Raw genomic sequence first — 17,485 nt, 5'->3', positions numbered from 1 at the left:
GGGTAAATTTTTACTGGGAAACAGGGCACAGCTTCTGCCATTCAGATGTCCAGGTAGAAGGTATGACCTATAATATTGCACTCTATCAGCCCTGCTCACACATTTATCCTTCACCGAAATTGCGACTCCTTTCCCTCACAGTTTGCGTATTCTCGTGGGCCCACCTATAGCTGTTATGGGTGTTAAACGCTCCTTTCCTTCTAAATGAGGCTTCATCTGACCATAGTATTCTTGTCAGGAGGTCATCCTCTCTGTCGTGCGCCTCTAACAGCCAATTTACAGTATTGTGTGCGACTCGGACGATCACTCTCCATAAGATGCTGAACGGAAGTGTATCTGTAAGGGTACCCTCCTCAGAAGATAATGGATAAGACTGTGATGCACTTGGTGTTCGAGCAATCTGTCGCGTGCTCAAAATATCGTCCTCAACGATCATGGCCAGAACCCTCTCCAACTAAGATGTTCCTCGATCCGCTGGATGGCCGCGATTGTGAGTTGGTGAGGAGGCAGTCATACCAGTTTGCCCAGTCGTTCAAACACATGGAGACTAAGATGAAGGCGTGCAGATTATCTTTCCCTGTAGAATGCTTCGGCCATGTAGGGAGATTACCACTCTCACTCAGGATAAGATGCGTGTCAAAGTACTCTGCTAAACTGTACGTCTTCATCACAATGTCCACACCTATGGAGTAACGGTTAGCGCGTCCGGGTTCGATTCCCGGTCGGGATAAGTTACCTAGTTGAGGTTTTTCCGGGGTTTTCCCTCAACTCAATATGAGCAAATTCTGGGGTAACAATCGGTGCGGGACCCCGGACTCCTTTCACCGCCATTATCACCTTCATCCTATTCAGACGCTAAATAACCTAAGATATTGATAAAGCGTCGTAAAATAGTAGACTAAAAAATTCATCACAATAGTAAGGCGAAACACTTCCAAATGGAACTGCACACCACAGTCACAAACGCTTGAAATGCTGTTATAAGTCAGATGATTTTACCTGCACTGATACTGGATGTCTTTGTTTACAAATTATGTTGCCGGTTCTTAAAATGTGGATCGCGGGCCACCAAATGCCCGCCTTCTGTATCTTACATTATCATCACTGTTAACGACATAACAGTAATTTAAGAAGTCGTCGGAGTTCCTGTCGAAGCATTTAAAGTGATACTTAGGCCGCAGACCTTGCCTAAAACTACATTACGTTCACTACTCCATTTTACCTGGGGTCAAAATTGCGAGTTAGAGGGTTACTTCCTGTCCTTATTTTAATTGTCTTTATCTCCTTTATCACGGCCTGTGATTATTGGACGGAATTTTTCGTACACTCTGTACAATCGTCGATATTCAGCTATCACGATCAGAACAAACGACGCACAAAACACTAAGTAGGCTATACTGGGATATCAAATCGCTCAAACACAGGAATACACAGGTTGGATGCAGACGGTGGGTGGCGAATTCCATTCTTGACCTCTCATTGGCGCTATATCGGAGACACGGAATCGGGCGTAACATTATCACAATGTTCAGCAACAGGAAAATATAAAATATTTCTCTGGTTTCTGTAGACACTGTTCAGAGGAATGGCTATGACGTCAAAGAGCAGCAGACAGAGAGGGCGGGGTCATATGAAGGGAGTGAAGGGAGGAATTGTTGGTGAGATCCGAAGTGGAAGCTGAGGGGCGAGGAAAGAAGAAACGGCCAATTTCGTTTCCCCTGTTGAATTTGACGAGTCGACATATATTTCCATTTTATTTTAAATAATATCTGTGGATTTCTTTAAAAAATTTCAATCTTTGACATACAAATAAAACCTTTAAACAATCCAGTTTATACCGAAAAGAACTGCTCACTTTAGCTACGTCACAGTATAAAACGCACAGAATTAGAAAACGGCAATCTTCCCTATGAGACAAAATTTCATTTCAATATTCCATACAGATTTACATCAAATTATTAACGTAGGCTACAAAAGTACAAATGATTTCTTTACTCTTGGAGGAGAGGCGATCCGCTCGCTCAGTTCAGCATCAAGAAGTGTTTCCAAAAACTCTTAAATATTATAAGGAATATTGGAAAAGAAAAGTAGAACTTTTATCTCGAATCCTGAATACTGTATACACGAACAAAATCCTTCAAATATAGCCTATATTATAAGAGGTCCTAATATTAGTGAATAGCTATGGCAAAGAAAGCTTTTAATAGAAAAAGAGACATTTTCTGTGGACCTCTGGAAAAAGACTAGTGAAGTGTGAGGAGTGTGGCAGTGTATGGGACAGAAACATGGACATTACGACAAAAGTGAAAAGAAGCGACTAAAAGTATTTGAAATGTGGATATGGAAAAGAATGGAGAGTGTGAAATGAGCAGACTAAGAAATGAAGCTGTGTTGGAAAGAGTGGGAGAAGAAAGAATGATGCTAAAACTAATCACGAAGAGAAAAAGAAACTGACTGGGTCTCTGTCTGACTCCGGAGAAACTGCCTACTAAAGGATGCACTAGGAAGGAATGCTGAATGGGAAAGAAGTTCGGGGCAGAATAAGATATCAGATGATAGATGATGTTAACATAATATATGGATCATATGCGGAGACTAAGAGGAAGGCAGAAAATAGGAAAAATTGGAGAATGCTGGATTTGCAGTGAAAGACCTGCCCTTGTTCAGAAAACTATGGATGAATAAATGAATTCGAAAAATATTTTTATTCACATAACAGAAGAGTTCTCATTTTGTCGATAATTCGCGGAATAAATCTTTTAATAGCTATCCATGGAATAGCCTAATAGTTATCCGTGGAATAGCGTAACTACAGAATAAATGAAGTAGGTACCGGTTGTAATATGTTAGTTTATTCCAAGGTTATGTATACCACATCAGTATTGGAATTGAGGTTGCCATTATACAGTAAAAGTCCGATATAGCGCGGTCCGATTTACTGCGAATTCGTATTTAGCGCGGAGAAAGTATGTCCCCCAGTAGAAAACATAAAACATATAATGCATTTAGTGGAATTCAATCTTTAAAAAAAAAATCAACGTAAAAGATAACACTGCATAGAGCGTTTCAGCAGTATAACTTGCTGCATCAGCAGGTATATGCACAACCCTAACGGTCTTACTAATAAAAACTTTATATACAGACGTTTAACTGTCTTATACAATGAGTAGCTCGTTTATAAGTAGTGTGTAAATTCCTTACTAATAATCACTACATACGTCGTGTCATAGCTACGTCATAGTTTCGTCATTACTTCATTACGAAAGGTAATAAAATATGTGAAGTTCTCTATTGCATCCGGTAAAGCGCTTTAGTGTGCCGTGGTAAATATCGATAGTACAACCGGCTCTGATCGATTACCACACTATATTTTGGACAAAGAATACAATCTACAGCAATATTATTCTAATTATTGTGTGCTCTTTGGTTTGTTCTTCAGTGGTTCGATACGAACAGGTGTTTGAGGGGCGGCCATTTTTTCTCTATATACAACGCTTGAACAAGGAGTTTCGTGTATATAACTACCATTGTATAGTTACAGACTGTTTATACATCCATCGCTTATGCATGGTTTATTAGTAATGTTTTCTGGCTCAACTTTGCATAAGTCTCGTATAAAAACTAAGCACGGTTTATTAGTAAGACCGTTAGTGTACAGTGACCTTTTCTTCGAGAATGTAAAACTGCATTCCAAGGGATTTTGTAGGCATAACGGAAAACAATTTGTGCCTTAACAAAGTCATGAATTTTAGGTCCCCCCCCCCCGCCCTAAATCTTGTAAAGTGAAAGTTATAGGCCCAATTGTATAAATCTCCCTGACTAAAGATCAACTTTGATCGAAGATCGAAAAGTAAACCGAGTTCAGACACTTCTTCTATTGTATCAAACTTTTCTGCGATCAAATTACCTTGGTTCAAATGCAATCGAAGTTCACGTGAAAAGGATTTGGCAACATCGCATAAACAGGTGAAATACGTGATGCGCGGACCATGTTATACAGGTTTGTTCAGTGTTGCCAATCTAGCGATTTTAACTCATTTTCAACAACAATTTCTTTAAACTTTTATATTGCTTAAATAGGGATCTAGTGACCTTTTCAGCACCCCATAGTGACAAAATTTAATCTTTCTTTGTTGATAATGAGAAATCTAGCGACTTTTTCGCGACTTTCCGTATTACACTCTGTTGGAGACACTGTTTTTTTTTTTCAATGTAAATAATGACGGACAATAAGAAGAAGGTTGACTGTTCTCCAAGTTGTTATCATGTTATGGTGTTTGATACTGCTAAACATAATAAAGCTTTATAAAACGACACTTTTCGTTTAGTAATACAGTTAATTGAACATTTATGAATGTACCTATCATATCCATTAATAATTAATGGTTGTTATAAACATAATATAATTATAGGTTATGTTATTTGATACTGCTGAACACGATAGAGCCTTATAAAATATAAGAATGTTTGTGTATTAAGGCAAGAAATTGAAAGAAATATATATAAATGTACCTAACATATCTATTAATATTAATAATAATGGATATTTTATTTGCACAATCTGTCACTCGTATATTTCAAACAGAAAAGAAATAACTGAACTTGGATCATCTAACTTAATCGGAGAAATTTCTTCAGTCAAAGTTGACTTTAGTTTGAGACAAATTAATCTCAGATTAGACTTTATACAACACAAAATTCCAAGTTCAGCTGAAACAGGGATCAATTTAACCTCTGATCTAAGATTAAATGGTTTATACAATTGGGCCATAATGTATCGTGTTTTAGTCTGTGTTAAGTTGTTCCGCTTTAGTCTGTGACACACGTTCTGAAAATTAAATACTAAGTGCAGTAATGTCACAAAAACGAAAAGCATATTCAGTGAGTGGAAGCTTAAAGGCAAAGTGAACCAAATAGAGTTCGTCTCCTCAATCTTGCTAATATAAAGCAATACAAGGAGAAGAAACGCAGTGATTTAGTCCGTCAAACAAAACTTACCGAATATTTTAAGTCAGTATAAAATCAGGATAGTTTATAAGCAGTGAAGTGCACTATTGCTAAAAACAATACAATATCAAGTTTTATGGAATAAACTGTATAACTGGTGAGTGGTTAGTTTATATTACAGTACATATTACATTATTTCAATTCATATATAGAGTTATAGTGCATTAAATTACCAGCTTTACCCATCTCCATGTGACTCGTCATTTCCTTAACACATGGACTATAATCACTTCCGATTTATTGCAGTTTAGCTATAACGCGGGAGTTAAGTATGTCCCCCAACAAAAGCCCTATATCGGGATTTTACTGTATTTAGATGGTACTTCGTTAGCACAATACCAGTAATATTTTTATATTTCTGCACGTATTACTACTATTTTGTCTACGGAGTTTATTATAAAGAAATAAGTAAATCAAAAAGAATTAGAAATCAAACTATAAGATTGAAAACACACTTAAGCTAGTTGAGATAGTGAATGACTATAATAAGAACGTGTCAACCATGCGAGCTGAATTAGACGGTATAAAAGCGACGAGGGACTCTCTCAGAGAGGTCAGCTTCTCCCGCTATCGGTACCTTACTTCCTGTTGTACGCAGGTACTCATGCTGACGGCTCTGTTTACTAAACAAATTCCCCGTGCCTGCAATATAACATTTGAGACTCGCATTCAGTAGATACCGCGTTTAAACTCGTGGCCGGCCAATCTGACTGGTGATTTTCATAGTTTTCCTCAGTGACAAAGGCAAATGCCGTATTGGAAATTTACATAAAAGTATTCATCATCGTCTCAATCACCAGTATCATAAACATTACTCATAATCTAAAATGACACACGCACGCACGCGCGCGCGCGCACACAGAGAGAGAGAGAGAGAGAGAGAAAAGAATAACAATAACGACCAACTCACATATCAAAAGATCTTACACACGCGATATGACGACAGACTGATATTAACGCATGTATACAAAAAAGGTGCTAAAGAAATGATGCCATATCTTCTAATCAATAGCTTACGGCTTGGGAACCTGCAATTAGGTTATTTAATGCTCAGACTAATAGATAGTAGCTACAAGAATGCAGAACGTAATGTAATATTGATATTATAATAGTCTTACGAATTTTCTATATTTAATTATTTAAAAAATAAGATTTATTTACAATGATGACAATGTGAACTATTTCCCCCCCAACTGTCTTGTGTTTCAAATCATCACTGATTAATTCCAACACGATTAAAACGGCGTTTTTTCCAGACTGAATCTTGATAAATAATGTTATAGGAAAAACTGCGATTTTGATTACTTATCATTACTTACAAATGACTTTTAGAGAACCCCGAGATTCATTGCCACCATCACATAAGCCCGCCATTGGTCTCTATCCTGAGCAAGATGAATCTAGTCTCTATCATTATATCCCACCTCCCTCAAATCCATTTTAATATTATCTCCCCATCTACGTCTCGGCCTCCCCAAAGGTTTTTTTCCCTTTAGCCTCCCAACTAACACTCATTGTGCATTTATGGATTCGCTCAAACATGCTACATGCCCGGCCCATTTCAAACGTCTAGATTTAATGTTCCTAATTATGTCAGATAAATACAATACATGCAGTTCTGCGTTGTGTAACTTTCTCCAATCTCCTGTAACTTTATCACTCTTAGCTTCAAATATTTTCCTTAGCACCTTATTTTCAAATACCCTTAGCCTCTGTTCCTCTCTCAAAGTGAGGGTCCAAGTTTCACAACCATACAAATTACTTATCATTAGGATATGAAAATGCTTATTATTTTATTGATGTATAATGATTTAGTTATACAAACGTTTTCGCCATATTCGGCATCATGAGATTACATTCTGAATACAGTATCTGATATACGAGTATATATCATATGAGTACATTATACATAATACACAGTTGATTGAGAAGTATGTGAAGTTAATAACAAAAATCAAACAATAGAATACATTTTTCATAGATCATAAATATTGACATGATAAGTACGAGCATGAAGAATAATCTATTTTAACACTGTGTTATTAATCTACATAAGTAAAGATATGCATATATACTGACTTTATTTTTTATTATAATAATTGATAATTCTGTTATATTTTCCAGTTCTATGGTTTTGCTAGTTAAATAATGTAATATTGATGTTAAAATTAACATCATTATAGACAATTACGATATATTAGAAAAGCCTTATTAAAATATTAATGACCACATGTTATCAGAATCATTTGTTCAACATGTACAGTACACTTAGCGGCAAAAAGAATGAGCCGCTGACAATTTATAAGTTCCAGAGACATAACATTGCGCATGCTCGTCTCGTCAAAGCCGTAGTTCACCAGGCAACACATAATTAAACAATTTAAATTTGCTGTATTTTGTTTAAGTCCAAAATCTTAATATATAAAATTAAATGTACGTATGTATGTATGTATGTATGTATGTATGTATGTATATGTATATATATATATGTATGTATGTTCTCTATACAAATCTACACTCTTTGACCGATATGTGCCAAAGTTTGCACATTTAACCTTCATAACCAGGAGAAGAACATAGGCTACATTAAAATTGTGCCAATGGAAGTTAATTAATTAAAAATATAAAAAATAAAAATAAATAGATCAAATATTCAAGTATAATATAAAAATGCAAAATCCTCTACAGTCAATTGTTCTTTATTATTGTCTGTTGTATTCAACATCGACTTTCACGAGGCCTTGGAAATTTTAACACGAAATTAAATTACATTGTTGTAACACATCACGAAGGCATAAAACTAGATAATTCATGCAATAAGTATCTTTACGCAGTCCAGGACCGTATTATAAATTCCTCGATGCAGTTTTATAGATAGTGAGCAGACTGTTTTATACAACTAAATTCTAGAATTCTTTGAAACTACAAGGAGTGCTACCACATAATTTACTTAATATTAAATAACCAATGGTACTATTGCGAAATATTAACCCACCAAAATTATGCACGAATAAGAATTGGTGTGAAAAACTCATACGAAACGTAAAAGAACTGGCAGTATTAACTGCAAAAATAAAATGAGATGTTTTTATTCCACGTATTGCTATAATTCTCATTTAATTTTAAGCAACTGCAATTTCAATGCCACTAGCATTTGTAATGGCCATGTTAAAATGAACCTCAAGGACAGTCGCTCAAAGTTGCAGACATTAACTTAAAAACTACGTGTTTTTCACATCCTCAACTATATTTTATACAAAGAAATGAAAAAAAAAAAAAAAAAAAAAAAGATTTTACACACATCAATAAGCAATTCAATGATACTTTTGTCATGTTGTTAATGTAGTATGTGAATGTACATAAGCCCACTGAAAATAACATTGTATTAATTCTCAAAATATTGTTGTTCACGTCCGAAAATGTGTTGCTGCGAAATTATATCTACATAATCACGTTGAAAATTTAGTATGTTAAGTGTTGTGGAAATAAAAATCTCTTAGTTTCTAAAATACCGGTAGGCCTACACATTTCTCAGAATATTACGGTGCTATTCATAGACATTTCGCTACCTGCGTTACGAGCGTGCTAAACTCCCCCGGCTATCGATTGGTTACTTGTACGGGATTCTTATCATATCATATCATATCATATCGTACCATATATCATATCATATATCCTATCGCTAACACTGGTTTATGAATACGAAAAACGTTAGTTCGCTGATCATCCACCGGAAGCCCGCGCTAAGAATGTCTGTGAATACGACCGTCTTTATGTTAAAAAATGACTTATTGCGAGTTTATATTGTATCTGTATTCTGTGTATAAAATTAGAATTAATATATTTTCTGAATTTGTGAGATATAGTTTCAAGCTATATTAAAAAAAATGGGTATGACATAAGTGGGTGTACAGCGGTCAAGAGGTAAAAAATATTCCAATATAAATTAAATTATATACGTATATATTGATTCGATGCTGAAACTGATCAGAAAGAGGAGAAGGAATTATATTTTCGTTGGGTTTTACTTTGTTTACAGTTTGATTTTTCTATTACTTTATTTGTATTTCTGGAGGTGTCGAAGAGAAGGCCTAATGGCCTTAACTACACCAAAAATAATTAAATAAATAAATAATAAATAAATAAATAAAAACAAATAAATATATAAATTTAAAACAGCAGTTTGTCAGGCACATGATGAAACGTTTTCTTTTCGGTCCTGATTTACAACTGTTTTAAATTGAGTTAACCCTGGCAGGCTTTTGGCTAAGTGACGTTAAGTAAAGATTCATCTTCATGGGCGAGGAAAGCTTAGTAAATAAATTCGTTTTGGTTGTGTGTTGTTAGGTTTCCGAGATTTCCGAAAATTTAATAACCAGTTTAATTAAAAATAGAAGCAGAAAGGAAAACCCGGGCAATGCCGGGTGCTTTCAGCTAGTCTAATATATAAAAGTGAATGTGGGTATGTTTTTTTCGCAACATGCCCCATTACAAAAGTAATATTACATGTTTTAGTTTTCTTTTAGCTGTATGTTCTACCTTAGCAGAGGTTGTTAAAGTTTATTCGCTTTCTAAGTTGGAGGTGATTGATTTATTTGATGTTGGTAGTGTTTTTTTTTTATTATTAATTCTTCTCTAGTTTATGGATGTATATTGTCTAATATATGTATATTGTATATTGTCTAATCCCAAAAAAATAAAGTAAAACTAAAACATATTTACTTCAGTTATCATTTGGTAGATATATACTGTATAATACTCATATACAAGTGTGATATTGAGTTTTTCTTTTATGTTGAAATTCTAGTTCTGCAGACTTAAAAATATATATGATACATTTGCATCTCATCTGACTCGCGATATTACTGGAATTTGTCGAAGTCAATCGATTTAATGAATCTTGAGAATGCATTTGTATATCTTGCTATGAGGTTACTGTAAGTGGTTGGCCAATTCCCTCCGCTATATACAATCTGGTTCTTCAGAATTTCCCTTTGTCTTTCCAATATTTTGCATTCATGGATGAGATGGTGTGTAGTTTGCTCTCCAAGGCTGCAGGGGCACATTGGATCGTTTGCTAATTTAAATCTATGAAGGTAAGCTTTTGTTTTCCCGTGTCCTGTAACAAGTGCTGTGAACTCTGGTGATATGGGGATTTTCAGTTTTAGTCGTTGTTCCATTGTTGGAAAGAATAATTTGCATGTGGCACCGTTCTGTGTGTTTTGCCATTGACTCTGATGTGGGTATGTATGTATGTATGTATGTATGTATGTATGTATGTATGTATGTATGTATGTATGTACGTTCTCTGTAGAAATCTACACGCTTCGACCGATATGTGTCAAAGTTTGCACATTTAACCTTTATGACCAGGAGAAAAACATAGGCTACATTAAAATCGGACAAATAGACGTTAAATTAATTAAAAAGCTAATATATATACGATCAAATATTAATATATAATATTAAATGCAATCTTCTACAGTCAATTGTTCTTTATTATTGTCTGTTGTATTGAACATCGACTTTCATGAGGCCATGGAAAAATCAAAACTATATAAAATAACACCGTAGATACATCATGAAGTCCAAAATATAGACAATTCATGCAATAAGTATATTTACGCAGTCCAGAATCGTATTATGTGTTTCTCGAGACAGTTGTAGATAGTGAGCAGACTGTGTTTTATCAAACTGAATTCTTAAATTCTTTGAAATCACAAAGATTGCCAACACATAATTTAATACTTAATACTGAATCACCAATAGTGCTACTGCGAAATATTGACCCACAGAAATTATGCAATGTAACAGGAATTGGTATGAAAAAACTCATGCCAAACGTAACAGAAGTGACAGTATTAACTGGCAAAACGAAAGGAGATTATGTTTTTATCCCTCACAGTTCTATGATAGCTAGTAACATGCCATTCGATTTTAAGCAACTGCCATTTCAATGCGACTAGCTTTCGTAATGACCGTAGTAAAATAAAGCCCAAGGATAGTCGCTCAAAGTTGCAGACATTCACTTAAAAAAATCCGTGTTTTTCACATTGCCAATAATGGCGTAACTTGCTTTCGAGTGAGCACACCTAAACATATATACACATTTTATACAAAAGAGGGGAAAACGAATTGTATGCATCTCAATGATACTTTTGTCATGTTCCTAATGTAGTATGTGAATATACGTAAGCCCACTGAAAATAACATTATATTAATTCTAAAATATATATCTTCCAAAATATTATTGCCCATGTCCAATAGTGTGTTATTGCGAAATTCTATCTGTGTAATCATGTTGCCAGTGTAGTATGTTAAGCGTTGTGGAAAGAACAGTCTCTTCATTTCTATAACATATATCTTTCAGAATATTATTATTTATGTTGACTTCTTGCAAAAATATTCTCTATCTGCATTCTGTACTAAAATAAAAAGTAATATATTTCATGTGTTTTGAATTTGTTTGATATAATATCTCAAGTCATATTTAAAAAGCCCGGGTATCTTATAAGCTGGCGTATACTATACTATATATTGATTCTTTGGTACGACCGATAGACAGATAAGTTTAGGCTCACGATGACATACCAACGGATTCAGACGGGGAACAAGGGAATTCCCTAATTACCGTCAGCTCTCTGAAGTTCAAGTGAAAGCACACATAGACATGAAATTACGTGAAATGTATGTCAGCACAGCTTCAGATCAATGTACAGATCTTATAATTATTTTATCTCTGTCTCTGTACAACGTCGCATTTGTGGTAGGGAGGAAAGGATACGGCAGAAAAATTAATGGTATTTAATACGCTGACAGCCACGACTAAGATAAGACACTTGAAATTTAGCGGTAACTGACCGGCAGAGATAAAGAACATTGAGTCAACACTAAGTGGGCGTACAGAGATCGAAGGGTGTGTTTTTCTTTTGCTGAACTTCGAGACAATGTTAACTCATGTAAAGGTAGTGTGACTGTAGCCTGTATAATTATATTTTCGTTGGGTTTTACTTTGGTTATAGTTTGATTTTTCTATTATTTCATTTGTATTTCTGGTGGTGTGGAAGAGAAGGCCTAATGGCCTTAACTACACCAGAATAAATAAATAAACAAAACAAATAAATATATAAATTTAAAAAATAGTTGAATGTGAGGCACATGATGAAATGTTTTCCTTTCGGTGCCTGATCTACAACTGTTTTAAATTTAGTTAACCCTGGCAGGCATTTGGCTAAGGAGTTCATTAATTCATGTAAGTGAAGTTAAATAAAGATTCATCTTCATGAACGAGGAAAGCTTAGTAAAGACAATTTGTTTTGGTTGTCTATAGTTGGGTTTCCGAGATTTCCGAAAATTTAACAACCAATTCAATTAAAAATAGAAGAAGCAGAAAGGTAAACCCGGGCAATGCCGGGTGCTTTCAGCTAGTACGTAATAAAATCTAATGGCGAGTTGATTCTAGATACATCAGGGCCCTTGAAGAGTGAAATAATAATAAAATTGATAAATACAAAATCAACCGGAGCGAATATGAACAGGAAAACCACGTATTATGCCGAACCGATAGTAACAGTCACAGTAGCGTAAGTCGTTAAGGTATTGGTCTATGGAACAAGTTGATTGTAGTAGCTCGAGGTTCGAATCTCTCCGAATCTATTTTTTTTAATTACAAATTTGCCATCATATGCGTCTCGCAAAACTATAATTATGTGGCGATATCTCTTAGAATATGCCCAAACTCTAATAAATAATAAACCTTCCTCTCTCTTTCAAGCAATACTGCTATCTGTCAATACAACGTTCTGTTTCATCATTACGCTTGAAGATGGCACAGAAACAATAACTCATTGCCCTGGTTCGCATAGGTTATTCTGCGTATGCGACTCTCCAACAGGACTTCGATTGGAGAAATGTCATTTTCTCCGACGACGTAATTGTCTCCAATAGTAACGATAATACTGCCCTAGTTTATTGTATGAATGGCCACCGAGAGCGAGACGAATTATTAACAAGACGGGTTGCGTGAGGGTCGCGTGTTGGGGGTGGATATCATACAATGGGGCAGGATTTCTGGAACGCATCCACGGGCTGTTTACGGCAGAAGTCTACGAACACATTTTGGCAAATGTAATGATCCCTTCCGCCCGAAAACGATATCCAGAAGGAACACTTTTCTTCCAGCAGGATATTCATCCGAAACACACCGCCAACCGGATTCAAAGATGGTTTACGAGGAGGCGTGATGTCGACCCAGTCGACTGGCCTCCAAATTCACTAGATATGAATCCGATTGAAAATTTGTGGGCTGCAGTCAAAAGGATCCTTCGCTCTAATTGGGCAGAACAACCACCCTTTCGGACATCTGAGGAATTGTGGGACAGAGTTCTAGATGCGTGGGAGGAGATGACCAAGAATTTAGACCTGTTCCATAATCTTGTGGACTCCATGCCGCGCAGAATGAGGGCAGTTGTTGACGCAGGTGGTTTGTGGACGAGATACTAGTCCCCACCACAGGCCTTTTTTTTTTTGTTAATATATTAACAAATTAATTATTTGTTTGATATGCGTCCGGTTTTTTAGAATGTGAAACAAGTATTTTTGATTATACAGGCCAGGTCTCGCCTATTAATAGCCCACAGGTGATGGGCAATAATATTTTTACAAGGCAGGCATAACGAAGTTTGTTAACAAATGCAATTTCACGTTTAAACTAATAAATTAAGTAAAAATTAAAATAAAATATAATAATTTTACTGTACCGGGAAGCGAACTCACAACCTCTGGTACGGATGTCAGACTTCTTACCACTGGCCACACACTGCTCGTAAGGCTTATTACATTATAGACCGATGACTTTCACTGAAGAGACACCACAGCAATGCCTTGTAGTGGGTTACGTTTACACGAGTGAACCGCGCGATAGAACTTAGCATTTCTATCGACCAAGAGTCGGCCCATTCTTTTTGCCGCTAAGTGTGCAATGTATGATTATCAAGGGAGACGTTGTAAGTTGTACTGTTCGATGCCGTGCATGCAGATAGGGTACGCATGTTACTAAGTATTATTGCTGAATGCTATACTCGTATAAATTATATCATTCTTCATATGTCTAAATTATTGGATGTTACTAGAACTATATAATTAATGCATAATGAACATATTGCATAAATTTTTAGTAATGTACAATGTACGATCGCCAATAATTATGGTTCATGAGATTTAAGTTCTGTGTATTTAATAATATCGTAAGACTTACTGGATTCATAATCTTCATTATGAATTGTAAATTAGTCTGAATCTTGCCAGACATTCATCGTCATACTCATTTAATATATAATTGTATGTTTTATTCTCTTTTGTTTTCGCGTTCTCAAAAATACATTACACACCAATTATTATCCATCATCATTCTCTGGAAGATTCATGTATAATGCTGCTGCCATTTTATAAATTTATTCTCTATATAACAATTTAACAGCGAATGAAAGCATGGAATAGCTTATTCGAAAGATATCCTTCGAATAATACACTACTCCGAGTTCGAATAACACATTTTTCGCGTACCCATGGAGTTAATTTTAACAGGACTTTATTTAGGGCCGATTGTATAAACCATTTAATCTTAGATCAGAGGTTAAATTGATCCTTGTTTCAGCTGAACTTGGAATTTTGTGTTGTATAAAGTCTAATCTGAGATTAATTTGTCTAAAACTAAAGTCAACTTTGACTGAAGAAATTTCTCCGATTAAGTTAGATGATCCAAGTTCACTTATTTCTTTTCTGTTTGAAATATACGAGTGACAGATTGTGCAAATAAAATATTCATTATTATTAATATTAATAGATATGTTAGGTACATTTATATATATATATATATATATATATATATATATATATTTCTTTCAATTTCTTGCCTTAATACACAAACATTCCTATATTTTATAAGGCTCTATCGTGTTCAGCAGTATCAAATAACATAACCTATAATTATATTATATTTATAAGAACCATTAATTAATAATGGATATGATAGGTACATTCATAAATGTTCAATTAACTTTATTACTAAACGAAAATTGTCGTTTTATAAAGCTTTATTATGTTTAGCAGTATCAAACACCATAATATAACAACTTGGAGAACAGTCAACCTTCTTCTTATTGTCCGCCATTATTTACATTGCACAAAAAAAACCAGTGTCTCCAACAGAGTGTAATACGGAAAATCGCCAAAAAGTAGTTATAAAGTCGCTAGATTTCTCATTATCAACAAAGAAAGATTAAATTTTGTCACTATAGGGTGCTAAAAAGGTCACTAAATCCCTATTTAAGCAATATAAAAGTTAGCGATGTTGCCAAATCCTTTTCACGTGAACTTAGATTGCATTTGAACCAAGGTAATTTGATCGCAGAAAAGTTTTATACAATAGAAGTGTCTGAACTCGGTTCACTTTTCGATCTTCGATCAAAGTTGATCTTTAGTCTGGGAGTTTTATACAATCGGGCCTTAGTGTTCGTACAACTGGGCCTGAATGAAAGTATCTGGTTCAAAAAAATATTATATTCTCAAATATTAGTTTAATTTTGCTGTTTCATTACTAGTTAAATTCTACAGCTTGTCAAATGTTTACCCAAGAATTTCATATTGCAAGAGGCCAAGGCCATGCCGACCTATGAATTTTATGAAGTTAGCAACTTAAATATCGTTTTTAATAGTAAAATAGTTATCTTATCATCTTTATTAATTGTTTATTCAATATTATTCGCAAAATAGTCCTATTCAAATATGACACAAGTTCTCATCTTTTTGCATAATTCACCCAAGCTAAGCGCTTACGAATTATAGACAAGATGGGAACTTTTGTGATATTACCGAAGACTATTGTGTGAAAAACGTCAAGGCACATTAAGTACAAAATAGACCGCGTGGAAAACCACTTAGGCTACACTTCTGATATGATTCCGCTTAAACGTTTTACGTTAAAAAATCTACGTCGAATACTATAATAATTCTCTGTTATCATTATCAATATCTCAAGGTATTTCACCCTTTCACGCTCCCAAAATCATTAAAGCAATCATAAGCATTTCTGTTACATGATATTTAATTAACAGCTATAGTGTGGCCTCTTCACAGATTCTGTCACCTCTATCAGATTATAACATTCTCAACTTCATCCTACTATGGGGACGAATGAAGTTAAAGTGACCGAAAATCAAAGTACCGTACCGGATAGGCATTTCTGTGGCATGCCGTTTACTGAATATCTTCGTCGTACCATACGAAAGATTCAAGATTCAAATATCGGCGAGTGGAAGTAGAATTTAGATTTCTACAAAGTATTACTGCTTTCCCTGCTATATTTACACTATTTCTCCATTAATTATCATATTCATTCTACACGGGAACGCTTGAGGGCAAATGATCGTGAATTGAAAATAGTCGCAGTTGAAGAAAAAATAACTCCTGTCTTTATACTTTGTATTGTGTTTACAAACATAATTTCCGAAACATCTTTTCTTAGTAACAGAGAAGAGAACACATACTCTATTCCGCAGTGAATATAAGTTTTGCAGCTGCAAACAATATTATGATTCGCTAGGCCTCAAAATGAGTTCAAATGCAATAGGATCATGTCAGTAGATTTACTGACATGTAAAAGAAAAACTGCGGGACAAAATTCCCCACACCGGCGACGATGATATAACCTAAGCAGTTGCGAGTGTCGTCAAATAAACCATAATTGAAAACAATGTGTTCAATACAAAGAATGTGCACCTATGAGATACGGGCCGTGAGTAAATTTACAGGGATGAAGTCTCACGGAAATGATACACACGTCTTAGGCATTTTCCAAGAATTCAATTTCTTTATTATGTTACGAATGATATCGTCTTTAGTTTCTAGTTTCTCTTTCTTGAACTATTACATACATACCGTATATATCAGTATGTGTAGACGAAATAATATAACATACACCCAACTCGTGATTAAATATACTCGTACTGTATTACACAACAAAAGAATCTGAATGAGTTAAGAAATAAATAAATAAATAAATAAATAAATAAATAAATTTGATTTCATTCATAAATTACGTGGTTTAATTACATGTACGATTATTATTTTTTTTACAAATTCAAATAAAATAGTTATAGGCCTACTTATATTGTGATTACTTCTAATATCTTACTATTTACGAAAATTCGTATTTAGAAGCATTATAAACGCTAAAATATGTTGCTGGTAAGTTTGGACTAATTTACTGTAATTCCAAAGGTATATGTATATATCTGTTACTTTTGTGAATGTGTTCACAAGGAATGGTAAATCCTTGGACAATGAGTTTTCTCCTGTTCTCCACTTTACCTACCCTGCTGTACGAGTAATAGCCTCTAGCTTCACGATTGTCAACACTGTCAATTTCGTGTAGTAATTACAAAAAAACACGAAGAAAATCATCCGATGACAGAGATCG

At 34.7% G+C, this 17,485-nt stretch overlaps 1 protein-coding gene across 3 annotated transcripts in view; it reads right to left on the bottom strand.

Moving 5' to 3' along the window:
• MTA1-like (metastasis associated 1-like) overlaps positions 1 to 17,485 on the bottom strand; it is a 469,434-nt gene that overhangs the window by 180,454 nt on the left and 271,495 nt on the right. The window lies entirely within an intron of this gene.

This window comes from Periplaneta americana, chromosome 17, assembly GCF_040183065.1.
Source record: "Periplaneta americana isolate PAMFEO1 chromosome 17, P.americana_PAMFEO1_priV1, whole genome shotgun sequence".
In the NCBI taxonomy this organism is placed as follows: domain Eukaryota; kingdom Metazoa; phylum Arthropoda; class Insecta; order Blattodea; family Blattidae; genus Periplaneta; species Periplaneta americana.
The sequence above is the reverse complement of the archived record's forward strand: the minus strand, read 5'-3'. Positions and strand labels throughout refer to the sequence as shown.